Genomic DNA, 20,469 nt, shown 5'->3' on the forward strand with positions numbered 1-20,469 from the left:
TTTTGTTTTTACTGACTCAGTTTTTCAAAATGAGATTAAAGTACAAAAAATAGGGTATATGTATATTGATACAGAACAGAATATAAAGTATTTAAAGACTTTGTCAGCCCTGTAAGCAGAAACCCGTATAGTTCCCTAGAAAAAGGGAAATCTATGGGTTCAATCATGGCTGCAGTTCATTAAGGAACCAGCCACAGCCCATAGTAGCCAAAAATTTAAAAACACATTTTGATAAAAACAATTAACTACTACTCTTTCTTATAATTCACCGCAGTACGAAGCCGCCTGAGACCAATACAGCTACGCATCTTATTATTTCACCCCAATCTATTCATATCCTTCCTTTTTAAACCCTCCCAAGGAGTTTCCATTTCCTTTAGATCTTTCTTTATGATATCCAACCAACCCAGACGAGGACGACCTTCTTTCCGTTTAGCCCTAGACGGTTGGCCGAAAAGAACAATCTTCGGCAATCTGTCATCCTTCAGCCGCACAACGTAGCCTAGCCACCTCAACCTTTCTTTCATTATAACCCTAGAGAGCGGTATTAAACCACATTTTTCGTACAGCCTATTGTTTGACATACGGTCCGTCAGTCGGGAGTCCAGAAAAATCCTTAAGCAAAATCTCTGGACAACATCTAGCAAATCTTCATCTGCTTTTCTAAGCACCCATGCTTCAGAACCATATTTGACTACTGTCATCACTGTAGCTTCTAATATTCTAATCTTGGTTTGTTGAATTATCTTCCTATTCTTCCAAACTCTTTTAACTGTGAAAAAACACCCTGAGCCTTGGCTATTCTACTTTTAACATCTTCACTGCTCCCAAAGTCTCCAACAACAATACTACCAAGGTAAGTGAAGCCGCCCATTTGATCAATCTTTTCATTACCCAATATCACCTTTTCATCTTCACTTATTCCTAGCCTTAGTGACTTAGTCTTCTTAATTTTAGTTTTCAAACCTATTTTAGCATCTTGAACTCTCAAAGCCTATAAAAGTTCATTCATTTTGTTCACAATGTCCTCTAGGATGCTTAAATCATCAGCATAATCTAAGTCCAGGAGACTTTTTCCTCCCCATTTGATTCCGTGGCCTCTCATTGCCTTTCCTGTGCTCCTCAAGACAAAATCCATCAAAATAATCCATATAAAGAGGGATAGAACAAAACCCTGCTTAACCCCTGATTTAACACAAAACAGCTAGCTGGTAACTGGAACATCATATAAGCTGGGCTCATTTGAAAGTAAATTGCAATATCTACGTGCTTTACAAAACAACAAAACTTGTTATTTAAAATCAAATTCAATTCTTTACATAAAAAAACTGCATCTTACAAATATCTTAAGAAAATATGATATAATACACCTATCTTTTGAAACTTTGCTTCTCCGGAATATGATGTCATACTTGAGTGACTCTGCTTCCTGATTCCCTGGGGTTCCGTCTTTACTCGACCCCACTAGCAGTGGAGGAACAAGAGGACATATCAGTGCTACCCATGCAAAAAAGTAGTTTCCCTTGTTGTTCAGGCCAGGGGACTACAAGTTTCATTTATAGTGTGTTTGACGTGACGATTCCAATGGTTTTATTTTTTGTCTTGATCCAACGCCTCTTTTTAAGGGTTTCAGATTATATTTCAAAATTCTCATAGTTTTTTTCGAAAATGACTAATCGAGATAATAGTAACCATTCCGGAATCAGGTACATGTGGCAATTTTTTTCACTAGATAAAATTTGTTAAATGCGTTACTTAATTTTTGGTTACTGTGGACCGTGTTCTGTCCATTACTAGATTGCAGCTACTGCAGCAACCATGACTACTGATGTTGCCTTTTAAAGCAAAATCCTAGAGCTATGTGCAGCCTATACACCTAAACGCAAATATTGCCTACATTTTTTCCGAATTTATCATAATTTCCGAAATTTTGGAAAAGGAAATTATAATGAATAACTATAATATCAAAATTCCTTAATAATTTGGATGTTTAGATTTAGATTATACAGGAAAAAGCGCTCGGCTTTTTCTTAGCAATAACCTAGTAACTAAAAGTAAAAAGCGACATTAAGACTTGAAACAAACAGAAAGTTATCAAGCATATAAGGGATTGGGGAGAGATAGAAGGAGATTCTTGCTGCGTATATCAGAGCCGTACCTAGGGTTGGTGGTGCCCGAAGAAAAAGTAATTACAGTGACCCCCTTCCCGACTCAAATATAAGCAAAAAAGCCGAATCAAAGTGAAAAGTTTGATCAAGTGTGCAATCCCTCAGCTGCGGTGCTCCCTTCCAGCTGACCCGGTTGCCCCCCTAGAAACGGGTCTATGTATAGGTAGATAGATCGTGTATTTCCAAAGCCCAAGAGCCATATACACAAACTAATTTATGAAAAATAAAGAAATAACAACAGAACAAATTACGAAACACACATTAACATGATACATAGCAAAAAATGCTTTATGGTAATGTATCGAGAAAATAAATGTAATTCCCTATAATTAATAATAATTAATTGTAAAAACTTTCCTTCTTTCTAATCCCTTCTCTATGTAAGCACCAATACGAAATATTGTGGTTGGATTACTACTTCGATAGTGCTTCTAAAATTCCATTTTTTTCGAGTTTTGATTACTATTAGAGCGGAACGCTAATTATAGTTTGCTACCAAATACTATTTGATATGATTAATTCTAAAATTAACGGTCAGGTTTTAGGATTAATATTCTCATTGAAGATCTAAATGCAACAATCTGTTTGTTATAGACAATCCTACAACCGAAAGAGGAGAACTACCATGAATTTATGGTAAATTTGCAGTTTTCAACATAATTTAGCTAGGAAGAAAGTGAGCATATTACCTGATGCCTTTTTTATGCTGTTCCATAATTCAGTAATCGCTGTTGGAGAAGTTACATTTTGAGCCTTAAAAGGCTAAAAGGGCTCAAAACATGTTTATAAAACATCTGGTTAAAGAGAAAAAAATTCCTTTGTAGTTGATTCAGGGATGGTAACCATTATTTTCCTTGGTCTTGATAGTAAAATGTTGATTTGACAAATTAGCAGAAGTTTTAAAAAAAGCTAGAAGCCCCTCAAAGATAATGTCAGTTGTTGCTACCTTTTGGGGCCCCTTTAAGGGTTCAAAATGGAATTTTCCCCAGAAGTGATTATTGAATTATGAAAGAGCATGATAAAAGGCATCAAGTGATATATTCACTTTCATCGTAGCTAAATTTTAGTACAAACTGCATATTTAACGAATTTAGATACGGAATATAAGAGTGGGACAAGGGGGCTGGCTGGCAAATTTGTCAAAGTGAAAATTACCAGACTGGAGGAGAGGGTGGGGCGGGAATTACTGAAGACTTTACTAGCAAATAAGGCTATGAAACTGCATTGCAAGAAAGCATTTGTCAGTCCAAATTTTGATGGAATGAAAAGAAGCAAGTAACTCACCAAAGTTAGGATTGATTATACTCTTACGTGCAATTTCGTACTAGCTTCCCCCTTGGATTGTGACGAACAAGAATTTCACATTCTGTGTTACAAGTCTACTAAGAGCGGTAATGATAGGTGTTCATTTAATTTCAAAGTGGTTAAACAAATCTGTCTCGAGGGGCTGCCCCGTCTTCACAACCTGGTATGCATCTATGAGTGCCCTCTGTGCAGATCACAGTTCCACCACGCTTGCTACGCGCCACCTGGTAACGTGATTTCTGAAATTCAGCATCCCCTCGATCGATCTAAAATTAATGGGTACTGTTCTATTAACCGGGCAACACGCGAGAAGTGAAGTTTGATTAATGCCAATGAAATAAAACAAAATAGGATGAACATATAATAGTTAATGAACAAATTTAGGTTATACATTTACACATTGGGGGGAGGGGGGGGGGGGTGTAAAGCGTAGCGTATATTAAATACGGACCATAACCTAGGTCCCTTGCCCCCCCCCGAAACTCCAAAAAACAAAAGTTTAAATATTGTTTCCGGAGTGAGAGACCCTTGTTTATGCTGCGTCAAACATCCAATTACCGGGTAATGGCTATTTAATTTTTGCTTTTCTCGATGCGTGTTGCCCGGCCAATAGAACAGTACCAATTAATGTTACCAGCCCCTTCTGGTCGCAGCTTCCAACCGAGAAAAATATAGACAAACATATGGCAGGCAGAAATGCTGCGTTACATTTGGTAATCTATTTCGTAATTTAATTAAAGAATCACTTATCATAATTAATTGTATCGTTACTACTTTGGTCATGATAACTGAAATTTTGTTTTAATGCTTTAACTGTTACAGACCACCTGCTGTTTTACTGGACCACACGATTTTCGAGAATTATTGGTAAATAATAAAGTATGGTTTAAATTAAAACTTAATGACTATAGCACAACATTATGCTTATCAGTGAATAACTGGGTCAGAAAGCAGGAAGTGCAACTTGTTATTCACTATTACTATATACCTTGACAGTATATTGTGGATTATTGTGGTATGGGTATGATTAGTTTTTGCGTTTAGACTTGTATGTTTTGTAAAACATAGAAAACAAAAAGAAACACAAAATAAAGAAAATAACTGTTAAGTTTTACTGAAATTATAAAAGGCATAAATATAGGAACTTGATTTATTCTTTTAGGGGGGGGTTACAGCGTTTAAAAAAAGGGTAAATCGTACAACGAATATAATAAATCATGCAATTTTCGATGGATAGGACGTTTTCACCCCCCCCCCCCTGAAAGTATACTTACACTAGGACAAAAGCTTAAAACCAAAAAACAATGGATTGGATATCGAGCTTTTTTCCAATAAACAGAAAAACATTATATATATATATATATATATATATATATATATATATATATATATATATATATATATATAGGCCTATATATATATACATATATATATATATATACATATATATATATATATATATATATATATATATATATATATATATATATATATATATATATATATATATATAAATATGTATATAAATATATATATATATATATATATATATGTGTGTGTGTGTGTGTGTGTATGTGTATTCTCGAAAACGACATTGAAAATTGGCACACTAACAATTTCTGGCCTGAAAAAAAACCCCATCTAGATAGGTCATGATATTGGGAAAATTGTCTCCCCCCTAAGCACCCCTGATATATTTTTCTGAAATTCTCTGAATGATTTTGCCCGACTGAACTGTCAAAATAATGTTTGACAGTCAGAATTAGTGAGTAAATATTAATCACATCGTTACTATTTTTGCAGGTTCCCACTTGAATTAATTTTGTATTGTTTTGTGATTTTGCGATTGCTTGGTTAATTAGCCGCCTATCCAACGCCTAGTTGCCTAACCAGATAAATAAAACCGAGAGGAGAGTAAGCGATTATTACTTAAATAATAGCTACTCCGTAATATTATATATATATATATATATATATATATATATATATATATATATATATATATATATATATATATATATATATATATATATATATATTCAGTATATTTATACATGTCTTTCTACAGACGTGGACATATTATTTTGGATTTGCTTCTGTTTTTGTCGTTTGTAAACCTCACTGCATTTATTATAAGCAACACAGAATTAGAATAAGATCTTCCAGCGCCACAGTTGTCAGGTGGGCCGATTGGAGGGGGAAAATTGGCCCCTAAAGTTTGAAAAATAACTTCCTCTTGGTATCTTCGTTAAAAAAAACAACTTAATTTGGAAAAATTACTCAAAGAGTTTTTTTTGTGCGAAGCAGGGTATGGGCGGATTGAGTTTCCGCCGGGGGAGGATCTTCAACGGTAGGGAACAACCCCAAGCGCTGTTTTTATATTTAAAATTCAGTTCACCGAGCGAATCTCAGTCCCTGGTATTGAAACTTTAGACGAGTAGAACTAAAGTCCTATAATGATTTAAGCTTAAAATGGTGCCTGATCAATGATTGATAAGTTGATCTTTTGTTATTGACAAAAGTAGAATGGGGGGTGCCAGTCGTGACTACACCACGTGGTTTATGGTTTTCTCAGTGAGAATGAAAAAACAGATGAAATTCTCACTTGAAAAACCATGAATTTTGTCGCATTTATGGATGTTTTCATGGTTGGATATGTGTGTTGTTCGATTTATTTGATGTTTTTCTCGGATGTCAACATCAAATTATGGATGTTTTATGGTTTTTGTCAGTGAGAATTTGAAAAACCATGAATTTTGACACTGTTATGTCTTGGTTCTTGTTTTTCCCATTTTGAATTAAAAAAATGTTACAAAATTCATGGTTTTTCAAGTTAGAATTACATAAATGTGACAAAATTCATGGTTTTTAAATTGAGAATTTCATAAATGTGACAAAATTCATGGTTTTTCAAGTGAGAATTTCATCTGTTTTTTCATTCTCACTGAGAAAACCATAAACCACGTGGTCATCGTGGGACCTCAATTCACCTATCGTGAATCAATAATTCCACTTAGAAACAACAAATTAATTTTCCCTTTCTTGACAGATCAATCAATCAATGACATCATCTGTCAGACTTTAAAAATTTTCGCCTAGAAACATTTCTCCATGAATAGATCCAAAATCATTAATGTCATTGCCTCGGGAACAGTTCTACTGGTCGAACTCCAAAGGATATTAATAACCAAAGGCCATGGAAACAATTAGGCACGAAACATCTTAGCGATGAATTGTTTTAGCGCGCGAAAAGGTTTCCAAATAATTTGAAATGCATTGACGCAGAGATGCCAATAACACAGGAACACGCTGAATATGCGTGTAGGGATTATTTGGGCGAAACCGTTTTAGACAGGTTATGGAACTATTTCGGTGAAACAGATAGAGACATTTTAAAAGAAGATTTTTGAAGAGATTTTGGAGGAGGTTTTGAGTGTGGTCGTTATAATACACAAGTTTCAATTGAACAGTGTTGTGAGGTCCTCTACCCCAACCCCACAGGTTCCGCTCCCCCAACCACCACCCCGAAGGAAGCCCCCGGTCCTCAAAGGGTCACTGGGCTTCCAAAGGACCCCCCCCCCCCGGACCCCCAACGCCCCTCACCCAGTTCCCCAAAGGTCCCCATGCACCCACCGGGACCCATACCATAAACAGGCCAGACACGAGCCCCACAGGCCCTCACCGAGCCCCCAAGGTAACCCCGACCACCCCCAGCCATAACCCGTACCCCCAGGGGCAACCGAACCACCCAAGCCCACCCCCGGTGCCCCAAGGCCCTCCCCGGTCCCCCCAGGCCCTCCCCCGGCTCCCAGGGCCCCCAAAGCGTCCCGATTACTCTACCCCTACCCCGAAGGAAGCCTCCGGTCCTCAACGGTCCCCCAGGCTCCCAAAGGCCCTCACCAGGCCCCAAAACGTCACCCGGCCACCCAAAGGGCCCCAGACCCTCCCAAGGCCCTCCACGCGCCCCCCCAGGGCCTCCCCAAGTCCCCCCCGGCCCTCTCCCGGGCCCACAGGTCCTCCCGGCACCCAAAGGGCCCCAGACCCTAAAAAGACCATACCCGAGCCCCCCAACGGCCCTCACCGGTCCCCAAAGGTCCACCAGACCCCCAACGCCCTCCACCGGTCTCCAAAGGCCCTCCCCGGGCTCCCCGGGCTCCCAAAGGGCCCAATCGGGGCTCAAGGGCTCCCCGGACCCCCAAAGGCCTCCACCCGGTCCGCAAAGGTCCACCGGGCTCCCAAAGGACCAGTCGGTCCTCAAGGACCCTCTCAGACGTGCAAAGACCCTCCCCAGACCCCCACAGGCTCAACCCGGTCCCCCAAGGTCCCCACAGGCTCCCATATGACCCCTCCCCCCCACAAGGGCCCCTGGATACCCAAACGCCCTCCCCCGACCCCTCCAAAGAACCCCCTCACCAATTTTAACACGTTTTATTGCTTTATTATATCCTTTAGAAAAAGTTCCTTTCATAATGTCCCTCCTAAACCCATTTTCCAACTTGAAGTACTTATCTTTTTCACCCACTTTCTCAATGAAAAAGAAATTAGTTTTTAATCAATTCTAATTTTCCAAATAATATAAAAATTTTCCACTTTAGTTCAGATCTGTCTCGAAGAGATGAAAAATTTAAAATACTGTTCCAAATTTTTCGCAGAAGATAAAAAAAGTTCAAGTTTTCTTCTGAATTTTACCAAAGAACGTGCTCCAATTCTAATTTCTCCAGAGAAAACAAAATCTTCCACTTCAGTTCTTTATTTCACAATGACATAAAGAAATTTAAAGTTCAAGTCTAAATTTTTCGGTGGAAGATGGAAAAAGCAATACCATACTTGTGAATATTTTCCCGGAACATAAAAAGTTCTAGTTCAATTTACAGTTTCCTCAATGAAGTCAATGAAAGTTCAAGTTCTCTTCTGAATTTTACCATAGAACACGCTTCAATTCTAATTTTATCAGAGAAAAAAAAAATCTTCCACTTCAGTTCTTTATTTCTCAAAGACATACATAAATTTAAACTTCAAGTCTACAATTTTCGGTTGAAGAGAGAAAAAGCAAGACCAGACTTTTGAATATTTTCCCGGAAGATAAAAAGTTCTACTTCTATTTACAATATCCCCAATGATGTGGCGAATGGGTCTAGAGCTCGGCTGTATTTTACTATAGAACACGATACAATTCTAATTTCTCCAGAGAAAAAAAAAATCTTCCACTTCAGTTCTTTATTTCACAAAGACATAAAGAAATTTAAAGTTCAATTCTAAATTTTTCGGTGGAAGATAGAAAAAGCAATACCATACTTGTGAATATTTTCCCGGAAGATAAAAAGTTCTAGTTAAATGTACAGTATCCTCAACTAAGTGAAGAAAGGTTCAAGTTCTCTTCTGAATTTTACAAAAGAACACACTTCAATTCTAATTTTTTCAGAGAAAACAAAAATCTTCCACTTCATTTCTTTATTTCACAAAGACAAAAAGAAATTTAAAGTACAATTCTAAATTTTTAGGTGGAAGATAGAAAAAGCAATACCATGCTTGTGAATATTTCCCCGGAATATAAAAAGTTCTAGTTCAATTTAAAATTTTCGCAATGAAGTCAAGTAAAGTTCAAGTTCTCTTCTGAATTTTACCAAAGAACACGCTTCAATTCTAATTTTTTAAGAGAAAACAAAAATCTTCCACTTCAGTTCTTTATTTAACAAAGACATAAAGAAATTTAAAGTACAAGTCTAAATTTTTCGGTGGAAGATAGAAAAAGCAATACCATACTTGTGAATATTTTCCCGGAATATAAAAAGTTCTAGTTCAATATACAATTTACTCAATGAAGTCCAGGAAAGTTCAAGTTCTCTTCTGAATTTTACCCAAGAACATGCTTCAATTCTAATTTTTTCAGAGAAAATAAAAATCTTCCACTTCAGTTCTTTATTTCACAAAGACATAAAGAAATTTAAAGTACAAATCTAAATTTTTCGGTGGAAGATAGTAAATGTAATAAAAAACAAGTGAGTATTTTCACTGAAAATAAAAATTTCTAATTCAATTTAAAATTTTCTCAAAGAAGTGAAGAAAAATTCAAGTTCTCTTCTGAATTTTACCAAAGAATAAAATTCAATTCTAATTTCACAAGAGAAAATAAAAATCTTCCACTTCAGTTCTTTATTTCACAAAGACATAAAGAAATTTAAAGTACAATTCTAAATTTTTCGGTGGAAGATAGAAAAAGCAATACCATACTTGTGAATATTTTCCCGGAAGATAAAAAGTTATAGTTCAATTTACAGTTTACTCAATGAAGTCAAGGAAATTTCAAGTTCTCTTCTGAATTTTACCAAAGAAAACGATTAAATTCTAATTTTTTCAGAGAAAACAAAAATCTTCCACTTCAGTTCTTTATTTCACAAAGACATAAAGAAATTTAAAGTACAATTCTAAATTTTTCGGTGGAAGATAGAAAAAGCAATACCATACTTGTGAATATTTTCCCGGAAGATAAAAAGTTCTAGTTCAATTTAAAATTTTCTCAACGAAGTGAAGAAAAATTCAAGTTCTCTTCTGAATTTTACCAAAGAATAAAATTCAATTCTAATGTCACCAGAGACAATAAAAATCTTCCACTTCAGTTCTTTATTTCACAAAGACATAAAGAAATTTAAAGTTCAATTCTAAATTTTTCGGTGGAAGATAGAAAAAGTAATACCATACTTGTGAATATTTTCCCGGAAGATAAAAAGTTCTAGCTCAATTTACAATTTCCTCAATGAAGTCAATTAAAGTTCAAGTTCTCTTCTTAATTTTACCAAAGAAAAAAATTAAATTCTAATTTCACCAGATAAAATAAAAATCTTCCACTTAAGTTCTTTATTTCACAAAGACATAAAGAAATTTAAAGTTCAATTCTAAATTTTTCGGTGGAAGATAGAAAAAGTAATACCATACTTGTGAATATTTTCACGGAAGATAAAAAGTTCTATTTCAATTTAAATTTTCATCAATGAAGTCAAGGAAAGTTCAAGTTCTCTTCTGAATTTTACCAAAGAACACGCTTCAATTATAATTTTTTCAGAGAAAACAAAAATCTTCCACTTCAGTTCTTTATTTCACAAAGACATAAAGAAATTTAAAGTACAATTCTAAATTTTTCGGAGGAAGATAGAAAAAGTAATACCATACTTGTGAATATTTTCCCGGAAGATAAAAAGTTCTAGTTCAATTTAAAATTTTCTCAACGAAGTGAAGAAAGGTTCAAGTTCTCTTCTGAATTTTACCAAAGAACAAAATTCAATTCTAATTTCACCAGATAAAATAAAAATCTTCCACTTAAGTTCCTTATTTCACAAAGACAAAAAGAAATTTAAAGTACAATTCTAAATTTTTTGGTGGAAGATAGAAAAAGTAATACCCTACTTTTGAATATTTCCACGGAAGATAAAAAGTTCTAGTTCAATTTACAGTTTCCTCAAAGAAGTGAAGAGAGGTTCAAGTTCTCTTCTGAATTTTACCAAAGAACACGCTTCAATTCTAATTTTTTCAGAGAAAACAAAAATCTTCCACTTCAGTTACTTATTTCACAAAGACATAAAGAAATTTAAAGTTCAAATCTAAATTTTTCGGTGGAAGATAGAAAAAGTAATACCATACTTGTGAACATTTTCCCGGAAGATAAAAAGTTCTAGTTCAATTTAAAGTTTTCTCAAAGAAGTGAAGAAAAATTCAAGTTCTCTTCTGAATTTTAACAAAGAACAAAATTCAATTCTAATTTCACCAGAGAAAATAAAAATCTTCCACTTCAGTTCTTTATTTCACAAAGACATAAAGAAATTTAAAGTACAATTCTAAATTTTTCGGAGGAAGATAGAAAAAGTAATACCATACTTGTGAATATTTTCCCGGAAGATATAAAGTTCTAGTTCAATTTACAGTTTCCTCATTGAAGTCAAGTACATTTCAAGTTCTCTTCTGAATTTTAACAAATAACAAAATTCAATTCTAATTTCACAAGAGAAAATAAAAATCTTCCAATTCATTTAATTATTACAAAAATAAATAAATAAATTTAAATTAAATTTCTAATTTTTATATGTAAGATAGAAAAATTAATACTATAATTGTGAATATTTTACCGGACTATAAAAAGTTATAGTTCAATTTACAGTTTTGTCAATGAAGTCAATGACAGTTAAAGTTCTCTTCTGAATTTTACTAAAGAACAAAATTCAATTCTAATTTCACCAGAGAAAATAAAAATCTTCCACTTCAGTTCCTTATTTCACAAAGACATAAAGAAATTTAAAGTTCAATTCTAAATTTTTCGGTGGAAGATAGAAAAAGTAATACCATACTTGTGAATATTTTCCCGGAAGATAAAAAGTTCTAGTTCAATTTACAGTTTACTCAATGAAGTCAAGGAAAGTTCAAGTTCTCTTCTGAATTTTACCAAAGAACACAATTCAATTCTAATTTATTCAGAGAAAACAAAAATCTTCAACTTCAGTTCTTTATTTCGCAAAGACATAAATAAATTAAAAGTAAATTTCTAGTTTTTCGGTGGAAGATAGAAAAAGCAATACCATACTTGTGAATATTTTCCCGCAAAATAAAAAGTTCTAGTTCAATTTACAATTTCCTCAACGAAGTGAAGAAATGTTCAAGTTCTCTTCTGAATTTTACTAAAGAACAAATTCAATTCTAATATCACCAGAGAAAACAAAAATCTACCACTTCAGTTCTTTATTTCACAAAGAAATAAAGAAATTTAAAGTACAATTATAAATTTTTAGGTGGAAGATAGAAAAAGTAATACCATACATGTGAATATTTTCACGGACGATAAAAAGTTCTAGTTAAATTTTATATTTCCTCAACGAAGTGAAGAAAGGTTCAAGTTCTCTTCTTAATTTTCTCAATGAACACACTTCAATTCTACTTTCTCCAGGTAAAATAAAAATCTTCCACTTCAGTTCCTTATTTCGCAAAGACATAAAGAAATTCAAAGTTCAATTCTAAAATTTTCGATGGAAGATAGAAAAAGCAATACATCAATTGTGAATATTTTCATTTACGATAAAAAGTTATCTTTCAATTTAAAATTTTCTCAACGAAGTCAAGGAAAGTTCAAGTTCTCTTCTGAACTTTACCAAAGAACACGCTTCAATTCTAATTTTTCAGAGAAAACAAAAATCTTCCACTTCAGTTCTTTATTTCACAAATACATAAAGAAATTTAAAGTTCAATTCTAATTTTTCGGTGGGTGATAGAAAAATTAATGCCGTATTTGTGATTATTTTCACGGAAGATAAAAAGTTCCACTTCAATTTTAAATTTCCCCGGAAGATAAAAAGTTCTAGTTCAACTTGCTATTATCTTTGTGAAAACACACAAACTCAGAAAAAATGCTCAATTTTCCCTTAGTACCGATGCAATTAGACTAAAAATGAAGATATTTATGCAGAGTTTCAACTCGCTATGGCTAAGTTCTCTAAAAACAAGCTATTTTCTTGCTAAAACACACAAAATCAGAAAAAATGTTCAATGTTCCTTAATCACCTACTAAATTATGCTTAAATGAAGATATTTATGCAGAGTTTCAACTCGATATGGCTAAGTTTGCTAAAAACAAGCTATTTTCTTGCGAAAACACACGAAATCAGAAAAAATATTGCTAGGTTAGGTTAAGTTAGATTAGGTTAGGTTAGCCTACGTACGCGCGCAGAGAGGTTAAGTTAGGTTAGATTAAGTTAGATTAGGTTAAGTTAGGTTAGGTTAGGTTAGATTAAGTTAGGTTAGGCTAGGTTAGCCTACGTACGCGTTAGATTAAGTTAGGTTAGGTTAAGTTAGGTTAGGCTAGGTTAGCCTACGTACGCGCGCGTACGTAGGCTAACCTAGCCTAACCTAACTTAACCTAACCTAACTTAATCTAACGCGTACGTAGGCTAACCTAGCCTAAACTAACTTAATCTAACCTAACCTAAACTAACTTAACCTAATCTAACTTAATCTAACCTAACTTAACCTCTCGGCGCGCGTACGTAGGCTAACCTAACCTAATCTAACTTAACCTAACCTAACAATATTTTTTCTGATTTCGTGTGTTTTCGCAAGAAAATAGCTTGTTTTTAGCAAACTTAGCCATATTGAGTTGAAACTCTGCATAAATATCTTCATTTAAGTAGAAGTGCGTAGGTTCTTAAGGAACATTGAACATTTTTTCTGATTTTGTGTGTTTTCGCAAGAAAATAGCTTGTTTTTAGCGAACTTAGCCATAGCGAGTTGAAACTCTGCATAAATATCTTCATTTTTAGTCTAATTGCATAGGTACTAAGGGAACATTGAACATTTTTTCTGATTTTGTGTGTTTTCACAAAGATAATAGCAAGTTGAACTAGAACTTTTTATCTTCCAGGGAAATTTAAAATTGAAGTAGAACTTTTTATCTTCCGTGAAAATAATCACAAGTTTGGCATTAATTTTTCTATCACCCACCGAAAAATTAGAATTGAACATTAAATGTCTTTATGTCTTTGTGAAATATAGAACTGAAGTGGAAGATTTTTGTTTTCTCTGAAAAATTAGAATTGACTAGTGGGCTTTGGTAAAGTTAATTAGAGAACTGGAACTTTAATTGACTTCGGTGAGACAATTTTAAATTGAACTAGAACTTTTTATCTTCCGTGAAAATATTCACAAGTATGGTATTACTTTTTCTATCTTCCATCGAAAAATTTAGAATTGAACATTGAATTTATTTATGTCTTTGCGAAATAAGTACCTGAAGTGTACGATTTTTATTTTCTCTGGTGAAATTAGAATTGAAGTGTGTTCATTGAGAAAATTCAGAAGAGAACTTTAACTTTCCTTGACTTCGTTGAGAAAATTTTAAATTGAACTAGAACTTTTTATCTTCCGTGAAAATATTCACAGGTATTGTATTACTTTTTCTATCTTCCACCGAAAAATTTAGAATTGAAATTTAAATTTATTTATGTCTTTGTGAAATAGAGAACTGAAATGTAAGATTTTTATTTTCTCTGGTGAAATTAGAATTTAATTTTGTTATTTTTTAAAATTCAGAAGAGAACTTGAACTTTCCTTGACTTCGTTGATGAAATTTTAAATTGAACTAGAACTTTTTATCTTCCGGGAAAATATTCACAAGTATGGTATTACTTTTTCTATCTCCCACCGAAAAATTAGAATTGTAATTTAAATTTATTTATTTATTTGGGAAATAAATAACTGAAGTGGAATATTTTTATTTTATCTGAAAAAATTAGAATTGAAGCGTGTTCTTTGGTAAAATTCAGAAGAGAACTTGAACTTTCCTTGACTTCATTGAGGAAATTGTAAATTGAACTAGAACTTTTATCTTCCGGGAAAATATTCACAAGTATGGTATTACTTTTTCTATCTTCCACCGAAAAATTTAGAATTGAACTTTAAATTTCTTTATGTCTTTGTGAAATAAAGAACTGAAGTTGAAGATTTTTATTTTCTCTTGTGAAATTAGAATTGAATTTTGTTCTTTTGTAAAATTCAGAAGAGAACTTGAACTTTACTTGACTTCATTGAGGAAACTGTAAATTGAACTAGAACTTTTTATCTTCAGGTATAATATTCACAAGTATGGTCTTACTTTTTCTATCTTCCAGCTAAAAATTAGAATTGTACGTTAAATTTATTTATTTATTTGTGAAATAAAGAACTGAAGTGGAAGATTTTTATTTTATCTGGTGAAATTAGAATTTAATTTTTTTCTTTGGTAAAATTCAGAAGAGAACTTGAACTTTCCTTCACTTCTTTGAGGAAACTGTAAATTGAACTAGAACTTTTTATCTTCCGGGAAAATATTCACAAGTATGGTATTAATTTTTCTATCTTCCACCGAAAAATTTAGAATTGTAATTTAAATTTCTTTATGTATTTGTGAAATAAAGAACTTAAGTGGAAGATTTTTATTTTCTCTGGTGAAATTAGAATTGAATTTTGTTCTTTGGTAAAATTCAGAAGAGAACTTGAATTTTTCTTCACTTCGTTGAGAAAACTGTAAATTGAAATAGAACTTTTTATCTTCCGTGAAAATATTCACAAGTATGGTATTACTTTTTCTATCTTCCACCGAAAAATTTAGAATTGAACTTTAAATTTATTTATGTATTTGTGAAATAGAGAACTGAAGTGGAAGATTTTTGTTTTCTGTTATAAAATTATAATAGAAGAATGTTCTTTGGTAATATTCAGACTAGAACTTGAACTTTCCTTGACTTCATTGAGGAAACTGTAAATTGAACTAGAACTTTTTATCTTCCGGGAAAATATTCACAAGTATGGTATTTCTTTTTCTATCTTCCACCGAAAAATTTAGAATTGAACTTTAAATTTCTTTATGTATTTGTGAAATAAGGAACTGAAGTGGAAGATTTTTATCTTCTCTTGTGAAATTAGAATTTAATATTGTTCTTTGGTAAAATTCAGAAGAGACCTTGAACCTTTCTTCACTTCTTTGAGAAAATTTTAAATTGAACTAGAACTTTTTATCTTCCGGGAAAATATTCACAAGTATGGTATTTCTTTTTCTATCTTACTCAGAAAAATTTATAATTGAACTTTAACTGTATTTATTACTGTGTTAAATAAATAACTAAAGTTTATTATTTTTGTTTTCTCTGTAAAAATTATAATTGACTCAAGTTCTTTGGTAATATTAATTAGTGAACTTGACCTGTAAGTTTCTTAATTGAGAACCTTGTCTTTAGAACTAGAACTTTTTATCTTCCGTGAAAATATTCACAAGTATGGTATTACTTTTTCTATCTTCCACCGAAAAATTTAGAATTGAACTTTAAATTTCTTTATGTCATTGTGAAATAAAGAACTGAAGTGGAAGATTTTTATTTTCTCTGGTGAAATTAGAATTGAATTTTTTTATTTAGTAAAATTCAGAAGAGAACTCGAACTTTACTTGACTTCATTGAGTAAATTGCAAATTGAACTAGAACTGTTTATCTTCCGGGAAAATATTCACAAGTATGGTATTACTTTTTCTATCTTCCACCGAAAAATTTAAAATTGAACTTTAAATTTCTTTATGTCTTTGTGAAATAAAGAACTGAAGTGGAAGATTTTTATTTTCTCTGGTGAAATTAGAATTGAATTTTATTCTTTGTTAAAATTCAGAAGAGAACTTGAATTTTTCTTCACTTCGTTGAGAAAATTTTAAATTGAACTAGAACTTTTTATCTTCCGGGAAAATATTCACAAGGATTGTATTGCTTTTTCTATCGTCATCATAAAAATTTAGAATTGAACTTTAAATTTCTTTATATCTTTGCGAAATAAAGAAATGACGTGGAAGATTTTTGTTTTCTATGAACATATTAGACTTGTATAGTGTTGTGTTTTAAAATTCAGAAGAGAAGTTGAACTTTACTTCAATTATTTGAGGAACCTGTAAATTTAAATAGAACTTTTTATATTACGGGAAAATATTCACAAGTATGGTATGGCTTTTTCTATCTTCCACCGAAAAATTTAGAATTGAACTTTAAATTTCTTTATGTCTTTGTGAAATAAGGAACTGAAGTGGAAGATTTTTATGTTCTCTGGTGATCTTAGAATAGAAGTTTATTCTTTGGTAAAATTCAGACGAGAAGTTGAATTTTTCGTCACTTCGTTGAGAAAATTTTAAATTGAACTAGAACTTTTTATATTCCGGGAAAATATTCACAAGTATGGTATTACTTTTTCTATCTTCAACCGAAAAATTTAGAATTGTACTTTAAATTTCTTTATGTCTTTGTGAAATAAATAACTGAAGTGGAAGATTTTTGTATTCTCTGAAAATATTATAATTGAAGCGTGTTCTGTGTTAAAATTCAGAAGAGAACTTGAACTTTTCTTGAATTCATTGAGTAAAGTGTAAATTGAAATAGAACTTTTTATCTTACGGGAAAATATTCACAAGTGTGTTATTTCTTTTTCTATCTTCCACCGAAAAATTTAGAATTGTACTTTAAATTTCTTTATGTCTTTGTGAAATAAAGAACTGAAGTTGAAGATTTTTGATTTCTCTGAAAAAATTAGAATAGAAGCGTGTTCTTTGGTAAAATTCAGAAGAGAACTTGAACTGTACTTGACTTCCTTGAGGAAATTTTAAATTGAACTAGAACTTTTTATTTTCCGGGAAAATATTCACAAGTATGGTATTGCTTTTTCTATCTTCCACCGAAAAATTTAGAATTGTACTTTAAATTTATTTATGTCTGTGAAATAAGGAACTGAAGTGGAAGATATTTTTTTTCTCTGAACAATTTAGAATTGAAGTGTGTTCTTTTGTAAAATTCAGAAGAGAACTTGAACCTTTCTTGACTTCATTGAGGAAACTGTAACATGAACTAGAACTTTGTATTTTCCGGGAAAATATTCACAAGTATGGTATTACTTTTTCTATCTTCCACCGAAAAATTTAGAATTGAAATTTAAATTTCTTTATGTCTTTGTGAAATAAATAGCTGAAGTGGAAGATTTTTGTTTTTTCTGGTTAAATTAGACTTGAAGCGTGTTATTTGGTAAAATTCAGAAGAGAACTTGAACCTTTCTTCACTTCGTTGAGGAAACTGTAAATTGAACTAGAACTTTTATCTTCCGGGAAAATATTCACATGTATGGTATTACTTTTTCTATCGTCCTCCGAAAAATTTCTTATTTAACTTTAAATTTCTTTATTTCATTGCGAAATAGAGAACTGAAGATGATTATTTTTGTTTTTTCTGAAAAAATTAGACTTGGATTATGTTAGGTGGTAATATTCAGACGAGAACTTGAACTTTCCTTGACTTCATTGTGGAAACTGTACATTGAACTAGAACTTTTTATTTTCCGGGACAATATTCACAAGTGTGGTATTGCTTTTTCCATCTTCCACCGAAAAATTTAGACTTGAACTTTAAATTTCTTTATGTCTTTGTGAAATAAAGAACTGAAGTGGAAGATTTTGTTTTCTCTGGAGAAATTAGAATTGGAGCACGTTCTTTGGTAAAATTCAGAAGAAAACTTGAACTTTTTTATCTTCTGCGAAAAATTTGGAACAGTATTTTAAATTTTTCATCTCTTCGAGACAGATCTGAACTAAAGTGGAAAATTTTTATATTATTTGGAAAATTAGAATTGATTAAAAACTAATTTCTTTTTCATTGAGAAAGTGGGTGAAAAAGATAAGTACTTCAAGTTGGAAAATGGGTTTAGGAGGGACATTATGAAAGGAACTTGTTATAAAAGGATATAATAATGCAATAAAATGTGTAAAAATTGGAGAGGGGGTTATTTGGCGGGGGCCGGGGTGGGCTTTTGGGGATCCAGGGGCCCTTGAGGGGTGGAGTGGTCATATGGGAGCCTGAGGGGACCTTTGGGGACCGGGGTGAGCCTTTGGGGGTCGGGGGAGGGTCTTTGCACGTCTGAGAGGGTCCTTGAGGACCGACTGGTCCTTTAGGAGCCCGGTGGTCCTTTGCGGACGGGGTGGCGGCCGTGGCGTGTCCGGGGAGCCCTTGCGCCCCGATTGGGCCCGTTGGGAGCCGGGGGAGCCCGGGGAGGTCCTTGGGAGCCCGGGGGAGGGCTTTAGGGGATCGTGTGGACCTGTGGGGCCCGGTGAGGGCCTGTGGGGGGCTCGGGTATGGTCTTGTTAGGGTCTGGGACCCTTTGGGTGCCTGGTGGACCTTTGGGACCGGGTGAGGGCCTTTGGGGAGGGGTGGAGGACATTTGGGGGCGCGGGTATGGCCTGTTTAGGGTCTGGGGGCCGGTTGGGTGCCCGGTGGACGGTTGGGGGCCGGGTGCGGGCCTTGGGGAGCCTGGGGGACCTTTGAGGTCCGGAGGCTTCCTTCGGGGTAGGGGTAGAGTCCTCGGGGCCCTTTGGGGGCCCTGGGCGCCCGGGGAGGGCCTTTGGGGACCGGGGGAGGGCCTTTGGGGACCGGGGGAGGGCTTTTGGGGTTCTGGTGGACGTTTGGGGACGGGGGAGGGCTGTTGGGGGTCTGGTGGACCTTGGGGGACAGGTGAGGGCCTTGGGGGCTCGGGTATGGCCTTTTTAGGGTCTGGGGCCCTTTGGGTGCCTGGGGACCTTTGGGGAACTGGGTGAGGGTCTTTGGGGGTCCGGGGGGGGGGTCCTTTGGAAGCCCAGAGACCCTTTGAGGCCCGGTGGCGTCCTGCGGGGTGGTGGTAGGGGGATCGGAACCTTTGGGGTTGGGGTAGAGGACCTCACAACACTGTTCAATTGAAACTTGTGTATTATAACGACCACACTCAAAACCTCCTCCAAAATCTCTTCAAAAATCTTCTTTTAAAATGTCTCTATCTGTTTCACCGAAATAGTTCCATAACCTGTCTAAAACGGTTTCGCCCAAATAATCCCTAAACGCAAATTCAGCGTGTTCCTTTGTTATTGGCATCTCTGCGTCAATGCATTTCAAATTATTTGGAACCCTGTTCGCGCGCGAAAACAAGTCCTCGCTAAGATGTTTCGTGCCTAATTGTGTCCATGGCCTTTGGTTATTAATATCCTTTGGAGTTCGACCAGTAGAACTGTTCCCGAGGCAAAGACATTAATGATTTTGGATCTATTCCTGGAGAAATGTTTCTAGGCGAAAATTTTTAAAGTCTGACAGATGATGTCATTGATTGATTGATCTGTCAAGAAAGGGAAAATTAATTTGTTGTTTCTAAGTGGAATTATTGATTCACGATAGGTGAATTGAGGTCGACAGCACAGGTGTTCTGACTCCCACGAGGACCTCGTTGAGTATGGTTTTCACACTTATAAATAAAAAAAAGATGAATTTTCTATATTTAAATTAATTTTAATGCTAAGAATTTAATTCAGACTAAATTTTATTAAAAATTATTGATACACATTTTTTTCAGTATAAATTGATATTAAAGTATTAAAGTCAAATTTTTGTCCTAATAAATTGTACATAACAGCCATAATAACTATAAGCGTCAAAATTCATGTTTTTTA

At 34.1% G+C, this 20,469-nt stretch overlaps 1 protein-coding gene across 1 annotated transcript in view; it reads left to right on the forward strand.

Annotated features, from left to right (window-relative positions):
- The window catches only part of LOC148942807 (uncharacterized), a 259,132-nt gene that overhangs the window by 208,943 nt on the left and 29,720 nt on the right, over nt 1–20,469 (forward strand). The gene's annotated exons all lie outside the window — the stretch shown is intronic.

Source organism: Artemia sp. Qi Xiang Cuo, chromosome 16 (assembly GCF_049724085.1).
Source record: "Artemia sp. Qi Xiang Cuo chromosome 16, ASM4972408v1, whole genome shotgun sequence".
NCBI lineage: Eukaryota > Metazoa > Arthropoda > Branchiopoda > Anostraca > Artemiidae > Artemia > Artemia sp. Qi Xiang Cuo.